This window comes from Danio rerio, chromosome 12, assembly GCF_049306965.1.
Source record: "Danio rerio strain Tuebingen ecotype United States chromosome 12, GRCz12tu, whole genome shotgun sequence".
Taxonomy (NCBI): domain Eukaryota; kingdom Metazoa; phylum Chordata; class Actinopteri; order Cypriniformes; family Danionidae; genus Danio; species Danio rerio.
Genome location: NC_133187.1, coordinates 13,633,064 through 13,655,279, shown reverse-complemented (window position 1 = coordinate 13,655,279; position 22,216 = coordinate 13,633,064). Strand labels below are relative to the sequence as shown.

At 34.5% G+C, this 22,216-nt stretch overlaps 1 protein-coding gene across 4 annotated transcripts in view; it reads left to right on the top strand.

Annotated features, from left to right (window-relative positions):
* Positions 1-1,631: 1,631 nt before the first annotated feature.
* Positions 1,632-22,216, top strand: part of ccser2b (coiled-coil serine-rich protein 2b) — a 126,665-nt gene continuing 106,080 nt past the window's right edge. For all 4 annotated transcript variants that reach the window (XR_012387872.1, XM_021480271.3, XM_005156108.6 and 1 more), the window contains exon 1: positions 1,632-1,899. The gene's annotated coding sequence lies outside the window, so the exon portion shown is untranslated. The remainder of the gene's footprint in view (positions 1,900-22,216) is intronic.

Here is a 22,216-nt window from a genome sequence, read left to right as displayed (position 1 = left end):
TATATGATTATGCCGTCGAACTGTTGTATAAACGCAATGTCATTACTTGTATAAAATGGTGCAATTGATATTATTATTATTATTATAAAAGTCTTGTATGTGGCGAGGCAGTGGCGCAGTGGGTAGTGCTGTTGCCTCACAGCAAGAAGGTGGCTGGGTCGCTTGTTCGAACCTCGGCTCAGTTGGCGTTTCTGTGTGGAGTTTGCATGTTCTCTTGCCTTCGCGTGTGTTTCCTCCAGGTGGTCCGGTTTCACCCACAGTCCAAAGACATGCAGTACAGGTGAATTGGGTAGGCTAAATTGTCTGTAGTGTGTGTGTGAATGTTTGTGTGGATGTTTCCCAGAGATGGGTTGCGGCTGGAAGGGCATCCGCTATGTAAAAACTTGCTGGATAAGTTGGTGGTTCATTCCGCTGTGGCCACCCAGGATTAATATATATATATATATATATATATATATATATATATATATATATATATATATATATATATATATATATATATATATATATGTGTGTGTGTGTGTGTGTGTGTATATATGTATGTAAACTAATATTCTTCAATTAAAGGCTTTCTTTTAATTAATAACATTTATTAGTTCGATTGTTTATGAAATTATGATGTTGAAGCTCGTTCGCAGGTGTATTTTCACCACTCCTTCATTTGCCTGATTCAGATTTGTTAACCAAATTTAGATTTCACTGAACAATGATGCAAAATCGCATTGAATTGTTTTCTGTTTATGTGGCTACACAACAGTTTTTAGGACTTTTAAGATTATTTTGTAAACATTTAACATTTTAAAAGTGAGCAACACATTTATTTTGCCAAAATATTATTTTTCCGTTTTGGTGACCAATCTTATTTAATGGAGGACAAGCAAATGTTTATTTAGTTGCCGTGTTTTTATTTTAGTGGGGCAGAAGGAAACTTAGATGGAGATGCCAGGACTTTTGTGGGGCCACATGTTGGCTGTGCGAGTCGACTACAACTGAATCAATAGAGCTCTCGAATCGGAGTCGATCCAACATCGGAATCGATTCTTGTTGTAGACACTTAACAGAAAGCAGTCTTCCACCCACTATTTTGGCAGTGATCGGAACGCAGTTTCTTGCTTTTGTCCTATTCAGCATTATGCAGGTTATTTAAAAAAAAAAGTTTATGTAGTTTTTTATGAAGCCACATAGGCGATAGGCCTAACTAACACTCGTTTAAAGAAACTTCAAATCACTGTATCACCCGACAATTAAAATAAAATTGATTGATTAATTAATTACAGAATGTATTTCTTTATTTAAATTCTGAATGATAATAATCGACAAAGGCTGCTCTTGATTTTATTGCTTTAAAATTAGGCATGGGTAACATCAACTTAATGTGTTTTGTTTAACTTGGTGTCTAAGTCAGCCTACTATTTTGGTCTATTATATTGCTTGTTTTAATAAAGGGATTAAGCAAAAATATCAGGGTTGAAAATGAGCTGTGTAATAATGACTGCAGTTGGGTTGTTCTTCACCTTGCTTTAGTTTAGCCATGTGAATGAAGGGTGTCGGTGGGAGTCGACTCTGAAAACCGGGAATCAAACTCCCAGGTCCGCGCCGCTTTAGCAACTCCCATTTCCGGGTAGACCCGCAGTATGAGGAATGCTGACGTCAGTGTCAGCTGTTTTACACAACATTATCTCATGCCGGTAGGACGTACCTTCACAACAACATAGAATGTGATGAAAAGAGGCAAGTTGTCCTCCTGTGCGTCGAAAACTGCATATCAACTAAGCATTAGATCGGGAGCAAGGGTTAGCACAACGCAGCCAAGGCTCTTCACTCCAGTGGTGGATTTTCCACGCCCAGCTGTAATCGCCTTCTCTCGGATGAAATCGTACAGCCAGCCGTTCAGATAAGGTGTGTGTGGTTTCATTCTCGCCGCGCGCAGTTTTCTCTTGTTCTTGTTATCAGTGTTGAAATGTGTTTAAACTGTTTGCTTGGGATTTGCTCATGTGAGTTGATGAGGTTTGACTTTGTTTACATTCTCAGGTCTTTCTACAGATAGCCTAACAGTGGCAAATGTTTCTCACCTAACGTTACATAGATTCGGAAAAACTTAAACCGCATAGACGCATTTCACGTAATCTTCACTGTAATTTTCTTATTAACTGTTTTTTTTTCAATGTCTATAAATCTTTATTAAAAATCACATTTTAAGATAGTATAAATATGTCTTTACATAGAAATTTAAATAAGGACATGCTGAACATATCCATTTAAATGTATCAATACAGTCTATGTTAGTAATTTACATGTTCTTTTAGCAGTTGAGCAATTCCAGCGTTATGGATGTGACATTTGCAGTAAAAACTCAAAACATAAATGCACATAGAAAGAAAGTATATGTTAACATTATATTAAATCATCTGTTTACCTTTTCCAGAACAACTAACCACAGAGTTGTAGGACTAGAAAAAAATATGATCTGTAAACATGTTTTGTACTTTGATAAGGAAAATAAACATGCTTTATGGATGTGACCAAAAAAGTATGCAAGTTCACAGTATACAACATGCTATGGAAAATTCTGTGAATTAAAACACACAACCCAAAAGAAATAATCATAATCAAAAAGATAAAATATTGATCTCTATAGGACAAAAATAATCGACTTTATTTTATTTAATATTTTTGCAATTATGAGGAAAAAGTGTTGTTATGGATGTGACATCTCTCTGTTATGGATGGGACTGATGTGAAATTGACACTTGTTTGACTTTGGTAAATAAAATATTATAGTTTGAAAACATTGACAGATAATTTTTTGAGTATTTGTAAAGTACTGTAAAATACTTGCTTGAACAAAATGCTTAGAAAAGCTTTCTGTATTTTGGCAGAAACTTGGAATGGAAATGCTCAGTTACACTGTAATTTTTAATAAGACCCCCATAAACAAATTTAACACAAACCACATTAGAATTTAACAGGAATTGAAAAATAAAAAGAATTCTATTGTTTAAATTAAACACAAAATGCTTTATTGATATAGCAGATGATTTAAATGGTAAGTTAACAAAGAAAAAAAAAAAAAGGAAAATTAGTCCATGATTTACTCACTAATATAGCTGGATCAGTCTGTTTGAGTGCGTCTCAATCATCTCCCTTAACCACAAGGTTTTGAATTAGTGTACACAAATCAGACACTGGTAAGGACAGTTAGGACCTTGGTTCACTAAATATTGGGACACTGAGCGTGACATGAGAATGTCCTCATTTTCCAACATCAAAACTAGAATTTTTAGAATACACTACCTGTCAAAAGTTTGGGGTCAGTTTTAAATTTTATTTTTATTGATTTTATTTAATAATTTAAATAAAATACTCTGTTTATCAAGGTGACATTTATTAAATGTATAAATAAATCATTAAATAGTTATTTAATAAATATTTATTTATTACTTGTTGTATGTAGTTACAAATAAAAAAAATTGCACCGGTAGTGTATATAGATTTTTTTAAAGTACACTCTAAAAAAATAACTATGATGGCATATGTTTGGCATTAGGGCTGTACAATATTGGAATAAAAATCACAATGCAATATTTTGCTTTTTTGTAATATATATTGTGATATGAAATAAATTTTATTAGATGGATTGAATATCTAAATTTATTATTTTAAATGGTAGGGGTGGAGAGCATCTGCATAAATTATTCTAAACTAGTTATAATTTCATTTAAAATTAAATCCCATTTTTTAAAGAAAAAAAAGCATACAAATTAGAAAAAAAGTGCTTTATCTGCTACATTTCCTGGTAAGTCTTGTTGACAGTCTAAATGTTAATTAAATGTTATTATTTGCCTAAATGCTTTAAACTTACTTGAAATATTTAACTGAAAGAAAAAAAAAAGATAAACTTTAAACCCAAAATGGTTAACAATAACCCATACTTGACACTGAAGATTCTGCGATGTGACTATGCACATTGTGATATTAATGCTTAAACGATATTTTGTGCAGCCATATATGGCAGTTCAACTGTTTGTCTTGGTGTATTAATCATAATTTTGGAGACTATACTGTTTTGGTTGGACACTCACAGACACTTATTTGATCCAAAGTACAGCAAAAAAGTGCTAGCAATTCCGGAGTTATGGATGTGACATTTGCAGTAAAATCTCAAAACATAAATTCACAGAGAAATTATATGTTATCATTTTATTGAAACATCTGTTTATATTTTCCAAAACAACTAACCATAGAGTTATGGGAGCAGAAAAAATATCAATCTCTAAACATTTTTTATTTTTAAAAGAGGAAAACAAACATGCCTTGTGGATGTGATCAAAAAAGTATGCAAATTTACAGTATACAAAATACGTTATAGAAATTCTGTGAATTAAACTGCACAACCCGAAAGAAACAATGCTAATCAAAAAGATAAGAGCTAGCTCACTATAAAACAAAAAATATTGATTTTCTTTGACATTTTTTGCTTTTATGAGGAAAAAGCTCCGTTATGGATGTGACAGATGTAAACTTGACACTTGTCATATAATAATTTGAAAGCATTAACCAAGACTATTTTTAAAGCACTGTAAAATACTTGCTTACACAAAAATGCTTAAATAGTTTCGATATTTTGATAAAAAGTTTTTTTCATGGCAAGATTGACATTTGCATGGAATTGCTTGTACACTTTTACAAAATGTTTATTTATTTTTTATAACAACCTGTAGTATTTTCCTGTGATTACCACTACTAATATTACTACAATAATAATAATAATAATAATAATAAGAAAACGAATTAGGGATTCTCTGATCGATCGGCCAGAGATTGGTATCGGTTGATAATCATGTTTGAGGACTGACTCTCATATACTATAACAAGTGTTTGTTTATGGGGTTACAATCTAGGTTATACATCCACAGCGCTACAACACATGAGCAATGTTTCCAAATTCCATTGTTAGTAATTTTTAAAAGCATTTTTAAAATGTTTTATCAGTTATTTATTTGTAAAGCTTCTTCTGACCATTACATGTATTCAACGTCCTTAATTTATTCGCTTAGGTTTGGCGAGATCTCATACATACAGTAGAGGGAAAATGTGCTTATGCAATATCAAAGTTATTAAGCTTGAAGCATTAGAATTGGTACTTGTTATCGACTGATTAAAATTACAAGGAATCGGTACTCAGTATTACTCAGTCTGAGTATTAATCGGTACTCAGTAGCTTGCAAAAATATTGATTGAAGCATCCCTAATAATAATAAACATTTCTTGAACAGCAAATCAGCATATTATAAAGTTTTCCAAAGGATTATGTAACTGGAGTAATGATTATTAAAATCCAGCTTTAAAATCCCAGGAATAAATTACACTTTACAGTACATTCATATTGAAAATAGTTATTTTAAATGAAAATGTTTCACAATGTTAGTGTTTTTGTTGTACTTAGGATAAAAAAATGCAGGCCTAGTGAGCAAAAGAGACTTAAAAAAATCTACTCTTATAGACATACAACATTTTTTGCAGTATTGCTTCCTAATAAACTTTTATCATTTGCATTTTAATATGCAATTCTCTCCTAATAAAGAGTGTAGTTTATTTAACACATCTTTCGAAACAAGGATGATTTTTCTATAACATTGTCAATAATAATAATAATAATAATTGATAATGTCAGCTGAAACAACACAAAACAATTGATGTAATTTCAGTATGCCGGCAATGTGGCCTTCTTGTTTGTGTGATAAGAACATTTCAAGCAGACGATCAAGCATTTTCCCAGCGTTTTAATAATCTGAAGGTCAGAAACAAGTAATGATGGACTTTTTGCAATTTGACACTCCTCACTATAAAACAACTGATGTGATGAGAACCATGAGGCCAGTAATGATCTCTCATAATCATTAATGATCTATGAGTTATTGCAACACACAGGTTGCTTATAGATGTCTTTTAGTCTAGTCTCTGATGTAAATAATGACCATGCTGACTAACTCTTTGATATGGCTTAAATGATAAGAAGACGGTTAGGAATGTTTTTTGTTTAAAGTGTTAATTAATTACTTATATCAGCTACTAGTTAGTAGGCTTCTACAGGTTGGCTTGCTGTTCTACATAACATTCTGATTAATTTGCTCGATATAATTACTATGTGTTCCGTGTGAACTCTTCTCTCTGTCGTTCTTGGCTTTCTCCGATATCTGATCTCCATAGATAATTCATGGTTTGACCTCTCTGGCAGGGTTTGTGACGCTTGGGTGTGGTTTGTGCATTAGTCTGGGCAAGCCAGAGGGAATCTGCATGGTGAAGAACGTCCTTGTGATTTTTTTTTTTAATGCCCTACTGTTTTGGCAGCCTATTAGCTTGATCATAAAACCAGTGGACTGTGCATAACTAGCAGTTTTCATACTGTAAGTAGTTTGATGAGAGATACTCGTATGAAAGGTATTTAGCATGCTAATAGCTAATGAATCTGCTAGCACATAAATTCATAGAATATCTCCTGATTTCAGTGAAATAACAGTATTATGTGTAGTGAAATGAATGTGTTTCAATCATATTTCTATAAGTACATTGCTATATCTGCTCAGCTGATTGGAAAGATATCTCAACGTACACTTACTGGCCACTTTATTAGGTACACTTTGCTATTATAATATTGGACCTTGTGCCTTCATATACCTGACCTATATAATGCAACAAAGATTCAACAAGGTGCTGGAAACGTTTCTTTTGAGATTTTAGTCTATATCGACTTGATTACATCTAGAATTTGCTGCATTTGTTGGTTGCATATACATGGTGTGAATTTCCCATTTCTCAACATCCCAAAGTTGCTCTATATTGCAAATTTTCCCACACATAGACTTTACTTGGGTGGGCTGCCCAGGTATATTAATGGATGCCCAAATGTATTTAGTAAAACATTCTTTTTTTACTATTGTTAACATCCTTTTACAATTTTTTTTAGTATCTGCCCAATATAGCCAAAAATCCATGATCGATTAAAAAATCTTCTCTCGTTTACCCTGTTTGTTCTGTGTGCGTGATGTCAGCACTCTCACCAGGCCCGTATTAAGTATTTGGAGGCCCCTGGGCACAATGTCTTGTAGCCCCCCTAACTGGCCGCACTTCTATAGTTGAATTAAAAAAAGATTGATATCATATTTTTTAATAAAATTAATCTGTAATGTACTGCCGGCATATTCAAAATAAATTATATAAAGTATTTCTAGTCTAAAAAGATTTAACTTGTTTTTAAAGCACATTTTGAAAAAAAAACAATACAACTATTGAAAATTAATACATTTAATATACGTGTTCAGGTTCACTGACGCAGTACTACAATTGATATTTAAGGGTATTTTTATTGTGTAGCCTTATAAACTTATAATGCATATGATTTGGATATAACACCTCTCCAATCCAGTTCAGTTCTATAAATCTCAGTCTTCCATAATGCACACACTTATTAATGATTCCTACTTATCTTCCTTGTGATGAGGAGTAGGCAAAATCTGAAATGTAGTGGGGGAAAAAGTAGAATGAGTTCATTAGACACTGAATTCGAAACAGGTTCATGATCGATCGTGGCAACATGATTGTGTCAAAACATGTTGCCATGCATATTACGAGCCACGCCACTCACAATGCTGTTATCGGCTCTATTTAGTTATATTGTCTCTGTTAATCAAATGGTAATTGGCGGGGATCACTCAACTAGCTCATTCCAACTAGGTGTGATATTTGCACTTAGCCTAAATAGATACTACAACATCCCCGTATGTGTTTTTGCATTATCTTTTTACTTAAGCCTACTTTCGCTTGACTTTGCAGCTGAAAGGCAGAGAAACATTAAATAATTATTTTTTTTAAAAATCTAAACGACTTAGAAAATCCTAAAATGACAAGTCTAAACATTACACCATTAGTAATGGTTGATCAACTCATTTGTTTTATATTTAAATAATCTACACATTTTTTATCTTGTAAATGTTATAATTTTTTGAGAAATTGTCTGTTTTTATTCCTTTTTCTGTCATTTATTTCTTATTTCATGATTATGATTATGATGATAGTGAGTTTGCTTTGAACTGCATTTTTCCCTACCATAATACTGCAGTTTTAAGAACATTCTGCAAATTTAAGCTCATATAGTTAATTAATAGTAACAAGTTATTAATTTGAGTTGACTATTGTTAATGGTAGCAGAACCAAAACTACATTAAATTGAACTGCTCGTCTGTTTGAGCCTGGGTGAAGGTGGTTCAAGGATCTGTTGAGTCGAAGCATCTTTGTCCTTAGAAAATAGGCTTTCTGCGGCCATGTGTCCAGCTATTCTCCAGGATGTCCCAAAGCTTCTGTTTTTCACCTGTTGAGTTGATTAAAACAACAGTTTCCAATTAATGTGTGTAATTTGTATGCTTTAGAACAGCTTGGGATATTTAGAATGGTATATAACTTTAGATTTTCCAGTTTGCAAAGGGTATGAATAATCTTAGACAAGCCACTTTTCGTTCAAATGTAAATTAACATTTAGAAATATTTTTTCCAAAATGATGTCTCTTGTACATCATTTTATCATCTTAAGGAGAAGGCTGTCTTTTTCCCGATTAAAAAAAATAGCTTGCTGGTTGAATAAAAGTAACTTTAAGTGACTTTGTAAGTTTGTATTTAAATGCAATAACATATATAAAGTAGGCTTGCTTTATAACATGTTGATTTATTATGATTTATTCTCTTTTAACTTTTATTAATTTACTTGAATTTTCCAGATTTGTAAATGACTCTTTTTATATTAAGCTACAATTTCTACATCCCCAATTTTGAAAAGGTTAGGACATTAAAGTAAAATGGAATAAATTAATGTGATTTGTAAAAATGTGATTTGTTAACTCTTTCCAAAAAAATTAGGGATGTGGGGGGAATCATTACAATATCATTACAATATCTATCGTTTCAGCATAGATATTGTAATGAACATATAGTATCCTGTTCATCAAAACCTAGAAATGTTGCTTGGACCTCACGGCTGTATGTCATTATATTCATTTTTGAACCATTTTTGATCAATTTTGAAATGTTGCATAAACATATGACATTTGATTCCTCTGCGTACCACTAGAAGGAAGCCCACACACCTCTAATAATACATGTACCACAGTTTGAGAACCACTGTTCTACATGATTTATACAGTAAATAATCTATAAATTGTCATAAAGTATTAATTCCCTAATAACATATTATAATAACTAATTATGTAAATTAGCGCTGTATGATTTTGTAAAAATCTAACGTTGCAATATTTTGTTATACTGTAATATATTTTCCAACATGAATACAATTACAAATTAACTTGAATAGCTCTATTTGAAAATAATTCGTAATTTTAGATTGCTAAAGATGATTCTGTATAGAAGTGCATCTGCATAAAATATAATAAACTAATTCAAAGTTACAATTGACACAAACTGTGCTTTATCGTTTTCCAAATCTAACAGTATTTAGTTAAAGTAATTAAAAAATAAAAATAAAATTAATTGTATTAATCATTATTAAAAGTACAATTCTTATGCCCGAATGCATTGAAATCTTCATACAGTCACAGGCCTCAAAAACTCATGCAAATGTTAAATTATAATACAAACTCATGATTTAATTTGCGATGTGACTATTGCACATGATTATATTGCGATATCAATGCAGAAGTTATATTGTGCAGCCATATATGGAAGTTTAACTGTTTTCTTAGTGTATTTAGTAAGTTTATTAATCATAATCAAAATTCATGTGTTAATTACCAAAAACAGGTGGAAGACATGCATTTCAACTGTCTACTTTAATTAATTATTTGCTAATATTATTAGCTCATTATATTTTGACTGTTGATGAGGCACATCAGAACTAATGAATTACTTAATTTACCTAAACGATTAAAGTTTTGTGTCTAAATCATACGTAGGTTGTACCGTTAAGCTGGCTCAATTTCTGTCAGCATTGTGTTTAAATGTTGGGCCCTATCTTTTGACTGAATAATGCACAGATTAGTTGGCTAATCTTGACAAAAAAGTATCAAGTTCAGTTTCAGTTTATTTGTCCCATTGGAAATCTTAGTGGAATTATGATTGTAATGTGGAGACTAATGAGAGAATAATGTAATTTTCAAGTGTATTAAACCATTTGAAGAAAATATTCCATTTGTAGTTTTATCAAAGATTATATGTATTTAACTTTTTATTCAGTGACAACTACTGCATGCAGTGTTAATATTTACATTTGACTCACGCCAAAATAAATATATAAATAAAAAAAAAATGCTGTCTATTTCATTTATGCTGATTAAATGTTCTAGGAAATCATCCAGAACAATATAAAATTATGAATTCTTTACAAATAGAGCCGTTCAAGTTCAATTATATTTATATCACAATATATATATTCTTTGACATTGCAATGTTAGTTTTATTTATAATATTTTGCAGCCTACATAATTTAAAAACTAAGTTGTAAACTAAACCTATTGTCAATTTTTACTTATGCTGTGCTGGGTGGGTGGGGGAGTAGGGGGAATGCAATTTAATGCAGTGTGCCAATTTTTGCTTTGGCATATAGTTGACCGGAAGCGCTTAACCCAGGTTACTGGCAAATTCAAAGTCCTATTAGCATGCTTCGGCATATACCCTATTCTAAGTTGGTGATTTCATAATCAGCCCAGCCATGTATGGATTAGATATTGTAGTTTTGTTGTTGTTTAGAACAAGTTTCCCACTTATATTTTTGCAAAAAAAAAAGAATTTTTAATGCTGTGTTTAACTTTACAGCTGACATTATATCTGGTAAAGTTAAGTCAAGTGAATATGGTTTATTACAGGGGATTAGCCTGATAATAAACAAATGCTGTTATTTTGCATTGCTGTATAATTATTTCACTAGCAGCATTTTGGTGTGCATATAAAAACTTATTAAAGAACCAGTTCATTCAAACATGTCAAGACATTCATGTGAACGGATATAAGATGATTTTTTTTTGTTACAAGATGATCAACAGATGAGAATCTGACACCATTTTCTTATAAAAAGGTATCTTTGTAGTCCCATATGGTTGACAAACATTTTTGTATTATCACATTTTCATAGTCTAAAGATACAGACCCATTTTTGTAGCCGTTTTTATTGTGACTTGTTTGTTTAGTTCAGTCAAAGTACTTTGCTGCACATTGTCTGTATTGTCTGGCAGTTTGTTCAGAACAGGTGCGCTGAAATAGTCAATTCATAAAGGCAGCAAAGGAAGATACAAAGGAAAAAGTGTGTTAATACCTGCACAGGACTTTAAAGTGTTTTTTTAATATTGCATGTGCTTTGTTTGCACAGCATTCCATCGGCTATCAAAAGACTATAGCAAGGGCCTTTTCTTTGTTCATGTTTTCACTAGACCATTCTCTGCATCAAGAAATTTAAGATTGTATTGTGATGGAAGAAACCGTAATCACTGCCATGTTTACATTACTACTGGCTAATGTGATTTAAGCAACACTATGTAGCAGACTAGGATGAACCTGAAAGTCTAAGTTGATTTGATGTCAAAACAAGACAATTATATATTTTTTGTCTCAGTGTCAGATTAAATTTACAAATGTGATTCATACAAAAAGAGAACTACAAAATTTGAATGTCTAGACTTAGATTTTTACTTTTATCTTAAAACAAATTAGTTAATTAATACATTTGTTTTTCTAAATAATGAGGATTTTGGGTAACACTTTACAATATGGGTGCATTAATATGCATTTATTAAAACTGAAATTATGCACAGATAATCATTAGTTAGTATAACTCATAATATGCATTAAACCATTTATTAATGATTACTGTGAGCAACCAATGAACATTCTACATCAGTGGAGTTCTCCAACTTTTTTCATCAATTACCACCTCAGAAAAAAATATTCTCTCCAAGAACCACCATAATGAGCAGTCTTGAAATACATAGTGTAGTAGGCCCAGTAAAGCAGCTACAGCTCTGCACAGTGCAAAACAATGCAGATTAATTCCTATTATTCAGAATATTTATTATTTACAGCCACTATAAATATTATAGATTGTTTGAACATTAACACTGTACTGTGCTTATAATTTAAAAAACAAAAACTAACAAAATAAAATGTCAACCTTTTAAATTAAAATGTGCTTTTAAAATTTAATTAACAATGGTTAGCTAATATTCTTAAAAAAAAAAAAAAACATTTTATTTAAAGACGCCTTTCTAGCAACTCAAGGACACCGTAAAATCAACAAGAGCAATAAAACAAAAAGAGAAATAATAAAATATACACAGCAATAGTGCAGAAAATTAAGTATTAAAAGCCATCTTAAATGAGTTTTGAGTCTTGATTTGAATAGTGTGAGGGAGTCAATGTTTCTAATGGCAGGTGGTAATGAGTTCCAAAGCCGTGGAGCAAAGCGGCTAAATGCTTTGTTGCCCACAGTCGAAAAAAGAGAAGAGGGAACAGACAAATGGAGGGAGGAAGAAGATTGCAGGGTGCGAGAAGGAGCAGAAATGTGGATGAGGGCAGACAAATATGGAAGGGCAAGATTGTGGATGGCTTTGACTGTTAAAATCAACATTGTAAAGTCAATTTTAAAATGAACAGGTAACCAATGAAGCTGCTGCAGGACAGGGGTGATGTGATGAGAAGAAGGTTATGGCCATGATACGGGCAGCTGAGTTCTGGACCAACTGAATCTTATGGAGGGATTTATGAGTGAGACCAAAGAGAAGAGAGTTCCAGTAATCTTAACGAGATGTGACAAGGCTATGGATGAGAACAGCAGTGGCATGAGGGGTAGGAGAAGGGCGGAGATGGTTAATGTTGCGTAGGTGGAGGTAAGCAGACCGGGTGATGTTATTGATGTGAGAATCAACAGATAGGGTGCTGTCAAGGATGACACCCAGACTCTTAACCTGTTTACAGGGATAGGAATAGTCGTCAATTGAAAGAGAAAAGCTGTCAGTTTTGGAGAGTGTTGATTTGGTAACAGCTGTATGAAATCCATATGTTTACATTCATATAATTATTAATTACCTGTTTTAAATGGTCTATCTCTGAAAGTGAGAGGGATGTAACCCCCGTCCCCCCCGGTTGCTAAGCCCCTGATTGAGGCACATCAGAACTATCAAATTACTCAATGTGCCTTAACAATTCAAGTTTTGCAATTGAATCATGTGTAGGTTGCACCGTTGTGACTGAATAATGACAGGTTGGTAGGCCTGCCTGATATTTATATTTTATTGTACGATATATTGCACCAAAATATATTGCGATAAACAATACTATTATAGTCATTCCAAGACCAATTTATGCCACTCGTTATATAATGCCAGAATTACAATATAATATGATCACAATGCATGTATACTCTTCCAAAGAACACATAATTTTTTATTCTTAAGCATATTTAATTTAATTATTGTCATTTTAATAATTAGGCATTAGATTTAGTGGGCTCTATTTTGACGTGCAAAACGCAGGGTGCAAACGCTTTCAGGGCGTGTCAGGACGTGTTTTTGCTAATTTAAGGACGGGAAATCTGCCTTGCGCCGCGGCACATGTTCTAAAAGGGTTGAGTTTATTTTCTTAATGAGTTATAGGTGTGTTTTGAGAATAAACCAATTAGAATCTTATCTCCCATTCTCTTTAAGAGTCAGCTGCGTCGCGCCAAGAGCGCATTTGCCATTTACAGGACGCAAAGTAAGTCTAAGTGGAAAAAATGAGCATTTCACAAGCAAACAGTTAACAGTTAACAGTTTTTTTTACAGAACACTGTTAAACAGAGCATCTACTGCGTGAGAATGAGAGATAATGGATCACTTTCGCTCTTGGATAGGGAAACCTTTACGCACAGACATCAATTAGTCTATAAATAAATACTTTTGTTTGTTAAGCGCAAATATTCATTTCAAAACTATTTCTAAATTCAGTTCTAATTTCCAGCAAACGAATAAATGAATAATTATAGCAAAATGTGCTCTAAAACCTGAGTTATATCCTAAAACACATGCTGTGCCCCATATGGTCTAAAACCTGACAGGTGGGAAAATCTAAGCTTGTTTTTAATAAAACAAATATAAATATGGATATAATAAATAATACTGCTAATAATAATAACATTATACAAAAGCCAATTGTTATGAATGAACTGAAAAAGCCTCCCGAGATGAAGAAGACATAAAAGCAGTGATTTTTCATATTTATGTAGGCTAGAAAATAATATGTTTTGTAATATTTTAATCCTTTATATTTCTATTCTATATCTATTCTTATTATATCCTATATATATCCTTAATATTTACATTTGTTCATATGTAAAGATATTTGCCTATTGCTCTCTTGTGCGTATTAAGCAGTGCGTAAGCGAGGTGCAACTTTGCGCCGGAGTTTAGACCGGGTTAGTTTTGGTCTAATGAAAAATCCATTATAGATTCTCAAAATAGCAACGCGCCAGCGGTCCGCCTCAGAACGCCTCCCTTTTTAGACCAGAATGCCAATGGACGCAAAAATGAGCGCTAATGCATTTGCTATTGAAAGAGCGTAGCGCAACGCCTCAAAACGACTCTTGCGCCAAGCTGAAACTACCAAAAGACTACTGCGCCACGCCTTGCGCCACACTGCGCCGGGTGTATGATAGGGCCCAGAATGTGAAAACGCACATCCTAAATAAATGATAATAAATGTTACTCCCACATCAAAATATACTATAGTGTTTTTTTTAACAATACTGACTCTGACACCTCCAATAGAGATACAGAATTTGCACGATCGGCTAAATGTTGCTAGACTTGTTTTTTATGTATGGGTGATATATATTGCATCACCAAAAATGAGGTCATGTCCATGATCTGTTGTGCGATAAGTCTAAATGTTGGTTATTGTAAAACAGGCCTAGAGGTTAGTGCATGCTCTAATAGCCCCCCTTCCCCTTACTTAATATTCAAGTAGATATATGATAACCTATGATATAGACTAAAGTTAAAGTTTCATCATTGAGCGTAGTATTTTTGTCATTTAACACAACTTCTGTATTCTGTATTGATATCATTTACTACACTTAGTTGAACTACATTTAACATAAGCTAGACAAGAACTTTAGCATCTGATTTATATATTTACATTTCAGGTAAATTAGTATTTGGCTCTTACAAAGTGCTGTGTTTTACCTTCATTCCATGGGTGCGTCAACTATCTACAGTACACCAAACTGTTCCATCCTTTTAGTAGACTTTTATCTATTGAGAAACTTTGATGTTATTTCTTAGAAGCAAGACAGAGTTTAAAACATCTGCTGAAAACAAGTAAACTAACATATAGTCGACTGAAAAATGCTGATTTTCAAGGATCTTTAACCATTTTTGTATGCTTGTGTGTTTTATGTATTTTTTAGTCCACTATATATTAGTTTACTTGTTTTCAGGAGTTTTGAAGTCTTTTTTTTTCTTCTTAAAAATAGCCCATGTGCAGTTTTGTATTGAATTTGTGATGAATAGCCTCTGGGATAATGTGAATTTTAAGTGTGTGTGATCATCTTGTGACTGTAAGATAATGGAACCTGAAGGGTGAGATGTGTTGTTGACTACTACGAATGATTTTTAGACTGTTCTGTGGTAACTCATATTTACATTGATACCTGTGTCATAAGAGACTCCTTTTTTTTTACTTGTTTTTCTGTTTGTTTTTCTTTCTATTTTCCTGGATATGTTATTTTCTCTTCTTTATTATTGATTATGAGGTTATGAAACAATCCCTATTATCACTTTCTATTCTGTCTGCATTAGGAAAGCCTTTAAAGTGGTCACAAGAAATCAATTTTGGCTTCATGCTTTAAAATTTTAGAGATCCTGGAAATGTTCTGCAAGTTTCTCAACTTAAAGCATCCTCTTTCTAAAAAAAAAAAGCAACAACACTGCAAAGGTCAATGTTGAATCAGGAAATTGAGCATTGTGGAAATTTCAAGTCACACTTAAAGTTGGAATAAAATTTTTGTTTGAACGTCAACAGATGCCTTTTATACAAGATGCCACAAGAGTGGGGATGATGATACTGTAACCCCAGGAATGGCTTTGTTCTTTGTTAAAGCTGATATCAGCTGTTGACGACTTTATTAAGTTCTTTTGATCACTAAATAAATTCAGTACTGTTACCGACCACTGACCATGACCTGTTTTTGTGTTGTTTAGAGCAAATTCGTTCTTCAGATTTGAAAAGAAATTAAGAAGTTGCGTCAAGGCGATTAGGTCCTTGTGGGAATTCTCGCATAGGGACTGATTGTCTGTACTGGTGGGTACAAAGTGACGTCTTTGAGTTTTAGCATTGATTCAAGAGAAAGACTTGGATTAAACCAATCAGCGCGCTCTATTGTGTATGAGGTGCAACTTCATTAATATGCATATAGCTTTGAAGACGGCAGATGGCAGAGAGATGCCACATTGTGTTGCCAGCCATAATTAAAACAAAAGGAAGAAGAATTGTTTGGCAACATGGGTCGTCCATAGGGTTGGGCGATGAAGACTGAGAGGGAGACGCGCAAATTCCGGGAGATTATCACTCATTTGTGGGCATCCGGGAGTCTCTATGCATTTGCAGGAGACTCCCGGAACTTCTGAGAGACTTGAGATGTCTGAATGTCACGTTTAAAAACTATAGTGAGATGCGATCCAGCAGTACATCTTTAATGAACTGTCCGATGTGCACTGCTCACTGGGGCTCAGACTAGCGCATGACGGTGTGTGTGGCTGTGTGTGTGGGTCCGTGTGTGTGTGTGGTCACGTGATGTACGTTTCAGCGGACGGAGGGCTGTTCAGAAATGCAAGGTTAAATACGGTGTGGATAAGGATTATTTTCGTTCTAAAATGCCATTTTAACACTAAGATGTATTAGTGTACTCAGGGCCTAAGTGTGTATTTTTAGCGAGCAGGTTTGCGATGGGGGTGGGGCAGAGGATCGGCGATGCCGGCTCAGCATCGTGTTGTCTATTGGCCATCGGCGATCGTAACGAAGCTTTTGTTTCCATTTCCCCGCTAAATGACAGTGCAGCTGGACTCACGTGTGGATTACAGTGGTCTGCTAACATGCAACAAAAATATGCTTCTGAGAAAATTTTTTTACCCAAGAGCTTTTCGCATCTGAAAATGGTAAAATTCAGATTTGCCACTTATCTTCTTAAAAAAAAAGACATGGTTCCAGTTAGTGTTGATTGTCCTGTCTTTATGGATTTCTTAAGTGTGTAATCAGTGTTCTTGTTTATGTTTATTCAGAAGGCAAAGTTAGTTAGTGTAGTCAGCAGTACTCTTTTAGTTTTTAAAGACATACCTTAGTCAAAATGATTTAGTTTCTATGTTTACAGTACGCTAATATCACTGTTATATTATAGACGGAAAGATCCGTTGTAAATGCTGTTCTCCAAATGTAAACGTGTGGAGACACCTTATTCTACCTATTACCTTCATGTAGGATTTTCATCGCATTTTTGTGACAGTATAGTCTATACACACATGGCTTTCTGACAATATTCTCTGCACCTACCAAGTGCATCTAAGTTACTGAGAAATGCAGAGTTTTTTTCTCAAACGATGTGTGGGATCAATTCAATTAAAACTACAGTCTCCCAGCAGTTCCTTGCATGCAATATCTTGTTTGTCACGGGTGTGCATGAAATGTTCCCGAATAAAGTGCCAAACTGCAGTTAAAGTCAACAAATTAGGAATGAAACACCCAAAATTAGATGAAACTCTAAAGGAAATGTGAAAAGCGTGATGACGTTAATCGAATTATGTACTATAACATGTAAAATGGGATAGGACAGGCAATTAATTTGATTACTGTTGTCCATATAAATGTAGTCACTGTCTAACACTGTCTTGCCTTTGTGAAAATCAGCATATGTACATAATGAAACTCCCTTTTCCCCTTCATGCAAACCCTTCACTCTTTTGCCACTCCCACATAAACAAAACTGGACTCGCCCACATACCTGACTTTTATTTAAACTAGACAGGGGGGTTTCATGGCTCTTTAAAGTTACAATCAAATACAAGTTTTTATATAGAAACATAGGAATGCTCAGGTGGAAAAAGAAAACAAATAAACTAATTATTATAGCTGCTTTTCCCAATCTATTTAAATAGGAGATATTAAATGTTAATGCGAAAATGAAGTGCTATGAATGAAGATAGGAGTTATATAAACAAACATAAAAAAACATATGAAGCACTTATTAAGCACTTATGTTCAGTGAACGCAAACTGCCGTAGTTTATTAAAGACGCAAACCCCTCACTGCACGACAGCTGCGCGCCTTCAGCAGACCTCCTCATTCCTGCAGCACGAGGGCTTTATGATTGTTTGAGTGCCAAAAGTGGCGGATCTGTTCGGCGAAATATCTGACTGCGTGTCACCGCATCCCTAAGGACTGTTTGGCGAAATATTTGACTGCATGTCACTGCATAACAAACGACTGAAACGACATAACTAGAGAAATCTCCACTGTGCGTCTGAGTGTCAACACTTCTCACTGAACAGCAGCGTCGATGACGTAAGCGTGCCCAGGCCCGATTGTGGTGTGAGTGCGGGCCGTCGGGGGAGACAGGAGGGGGGAGAAGCGTGCTTTGGCCCGGTTCGAGGCTACTGTACCTAGTGTGTGTACAGCCTTAGCCAGAGTTCCATGCTGGGCAGGGCTTGACGTGTTGTCTGGGGCTTTTTTTAGACTCAAGGTATCATTACATGAGACAACTCAGACTAAATCATCACAATTTGAAACTTAACAATAATAACAATTCATTATTCAGTCGTATATAATTCATTCCTTTGGTAGTTTTCCTTGATTTTTCTTTTCACAATAAAATCTACTCTCTTCCTTGAGGCCCTAATAAAAGAAGAATCGCTATAATTTAATCCTTTAGATTTTTTTTCAGATGACCACATCATTTTAATTTCAGTAATCTTTCACTGTTATTTATTGTCTTCCCAAAATTCTGTGGCTGGTGTCCTGCTTTAAATAAGAAATTGGATCATCCGACACACTCGCCTTAAGTAAAGAGTAATCAAAATGTCAATTTTAATATTAAAACCAAGATTTGAACATTATATTTTAGACCAAAATTCATTCATTCATTCATTCATTCATTTTTTTTCGACTTAGTCTCTTTATTAATCTAGGGTCGTCACTGTGGAATGAACCTTCAACTTATCCAGCATATGTTTTACATAGCGGATGCCCTTCCATCTGCAACCCATCACTGGGAAACATCCATACACACTCATTCACTCACTAATCCTAGACCAAAATTATTACTGCAGTTTCTGGTGCCCATGTGAGACAAGTAAACATTTCTACACCATGTATTTAATACAAAAATATAATAAAACATTGAATTGTATTTAGTACAATAACATTGAATCGCGTCACGAGTACAACACAATGAGGGATATACAATTTGTGTACTTTATTTAGAATGCAGATGACACCCAGCTCTACCTGTCAACCAAACCCAACCTCAAACTCTCACCTTCATCCCTTACTAACTGCTTTGCAGACATCCAATCCTGGTTTACCTCAAACTTCCTGAAATTAAATGACAATGAAACAAACTTCTACTTACAGGTACACGATCCACGTTAAACAAATCCATTAACTTTCCTTTTCCCACAGATGATTCTGTCATTACCCCCTCCTTTCAGGTAAAGTGTCTGGGGGTCATCTTAGACAGCACCCTTTCATTCACTGCACATGTTAATAATGTCACCCGGTCTGCCTTCTTCCACCTTCGAAATATAAATCTTATTCATAGTTTAGTCACATCCCATTTAGACTACTATGATTCCCTTATGTTTGGCCTCCCTAATAAAACTCTTCATAAATTACAGCTGGTACTAAACACTGGAGCCCGTATTATCACAAAAACTCCCTCTATCTGTCATATCACACCCATTGTACTGCAGCTTCATTGCCTTCCCATCTTTTTCAGAAATATTTATTAAATACTTCTTCTCACTTTTAAAGCCATCCACAGTCTTGGACCTCCATCCACTTTTTAAGTGTGACGTCACGCAAAGCGTTTTCCGGGTCCAATTGCTCTATTCAACTGTATGTGGAGACTCATGAAATGTTAATAATAAATGTTTACAAATCAATTTAATACTTTCGAAAATCACGATCGCAATATATATATATCCATGCCCAATATCCAATGGCCAGAAAGTGATTCATTTTTTTTATAAATTGTTAAAATGTTGGTGTTTGTTATGCAGCAAGCCCAGAGATTGTTGTGTACACTATGACTTTATATAAAATAAACTTTAATGTGTGACATGAATAAAAAGTGATCCTAAACGAATGATTTCTCAACTCAGATGAGTGCCGGGTTGGACCCGGAAACAGTTTTACATACGTCACCAACACGTCACCACTTAACAAGTGGATACCTAACCAATCTTGTTCATATCGCCACACCTTCTCGAACACTCAGGTATTCTTCTTCAATTTACCTCACTGTTCCCTCCGTCCGCCTTGTCACCATGGGGAGCAGATCTTTCAGTCACTCTGCTCCTCAGCTTTGGAATTCACTTCCTCCAGATCTCCGTAATTTAGACTCTCTTTCACAATTTAAATCCAAACTCAAAACAAATCTGTTTAGAACAGCGTATTCTCTTTAACACGACTGTGTTTTAAAAAACTTTTGTTGTATTCTATAGACTTTTATTGGGTTTTTATTTAAACTGATTGTTCTAGCTGTCCTGTACCGTGACCTTGAGTGTCAAGAAAAGCACCCTTAAATAAAATGCATTATTCCACTTTCGCACATACATACACTCTGTATGTTTGAACAGGCTCTTTTTAAAAAATACCGGTAAATTCGATCCGGCTATTTTCCAGAAAGAGAAGTTGTAACATAACCGGTAATTTGCCGGAATGCTGTGCTGTGTGAACGCAGAAGGAAGATTGCCGGAAAGAGCATGTGCACATCTAGAATGTGCTGACGTGAGATGTCTACTTTAGCCAATCAGTACAGTCAGACGCATTCATGTCCGCGCGGTTAATGAAAATAAAAGCCTTTGAATATTTTTTCAGACACATTTAGCTGCTAGATGTTAGTCAGACAATGTTTATATGTTCCTTCTTAATGCCAACTTTGTAAATAAGTATCGATATGATGCTTATGATAAGCTGATGTTTGTTTACCTTCAGTTCTCCTTGCGTTCGCATGGGTTTCCTCCGGGTGATCCGGTTTCCCCCACAGTCCAAAGACATGCGGTACAGGTGAATTGGGTAGGCTAAATTGTCCGTAGTGTATAAGTGTGGGGATGTTTCCCAGAGATGGGCTGCAGCTGAAAGGACATCCACTGCATAAAAACGTGCTGGATACGTTGCCGGTTCATTCCGCTGTGGCGACCCCAAATTAATAAAGGGACTAAGCCGAAAAGAAAATGAATTAATGTTTACCTTCAAGCTCTGCTTCCTTCAGTTGCTTGACGAGTCGCGTGTGCCCATGAAGGAGTGAGCGCCAGCACACACACACATATCATGTACATATCGACATGCGAAAGTATTTCTCTATATGTTTTCATCGAAATTGTTCTCAATACTTATCCATCCACAAAGTTTGTAATGTAGTCAAATGTTTACAAACACAAGCACGGCTGTTTAGAGGTCATTTCTGGTTAATGATGTCAGAATCTACTAGTATTTTGGAATGGATGTGTGAATGTTCTTTTCCGGAAACATTCCGTAACCTCTTAAGCTGTGTGAACAGGTTTTTTTTTAAATTTACCGGTAAAGTCGTTCCGGAAATTTTCCGGATATTAACTGGTGTCACTGTGTGAAAAGGGCTATTTTTATTATAATGAAACAATACATCATGCATGTTTGGACTATTCTTTTTTCATTATTTTATATGTAAGTCAAGGACTTCCATTCAAGTAATGCTGGGGCTTTTAAAGTACTTTTGCTACTCTACACACAGATTGACTCAGCTAGTTTTAACCTTTGCAAAAAATCTGCAGGTTTAAACAGTATATATATAAGCAATATCACACGAGTAGCAGTGCGATATGGCTGTATATCGGCACTGGTGGGAGGTGTGCGTGGCCTCGTGCCTTAGTGCCGGTATACAGCCATATCGCACTGCTACGAGTGTGATATTGCGTTTATACAACAGTTTGACGGCATA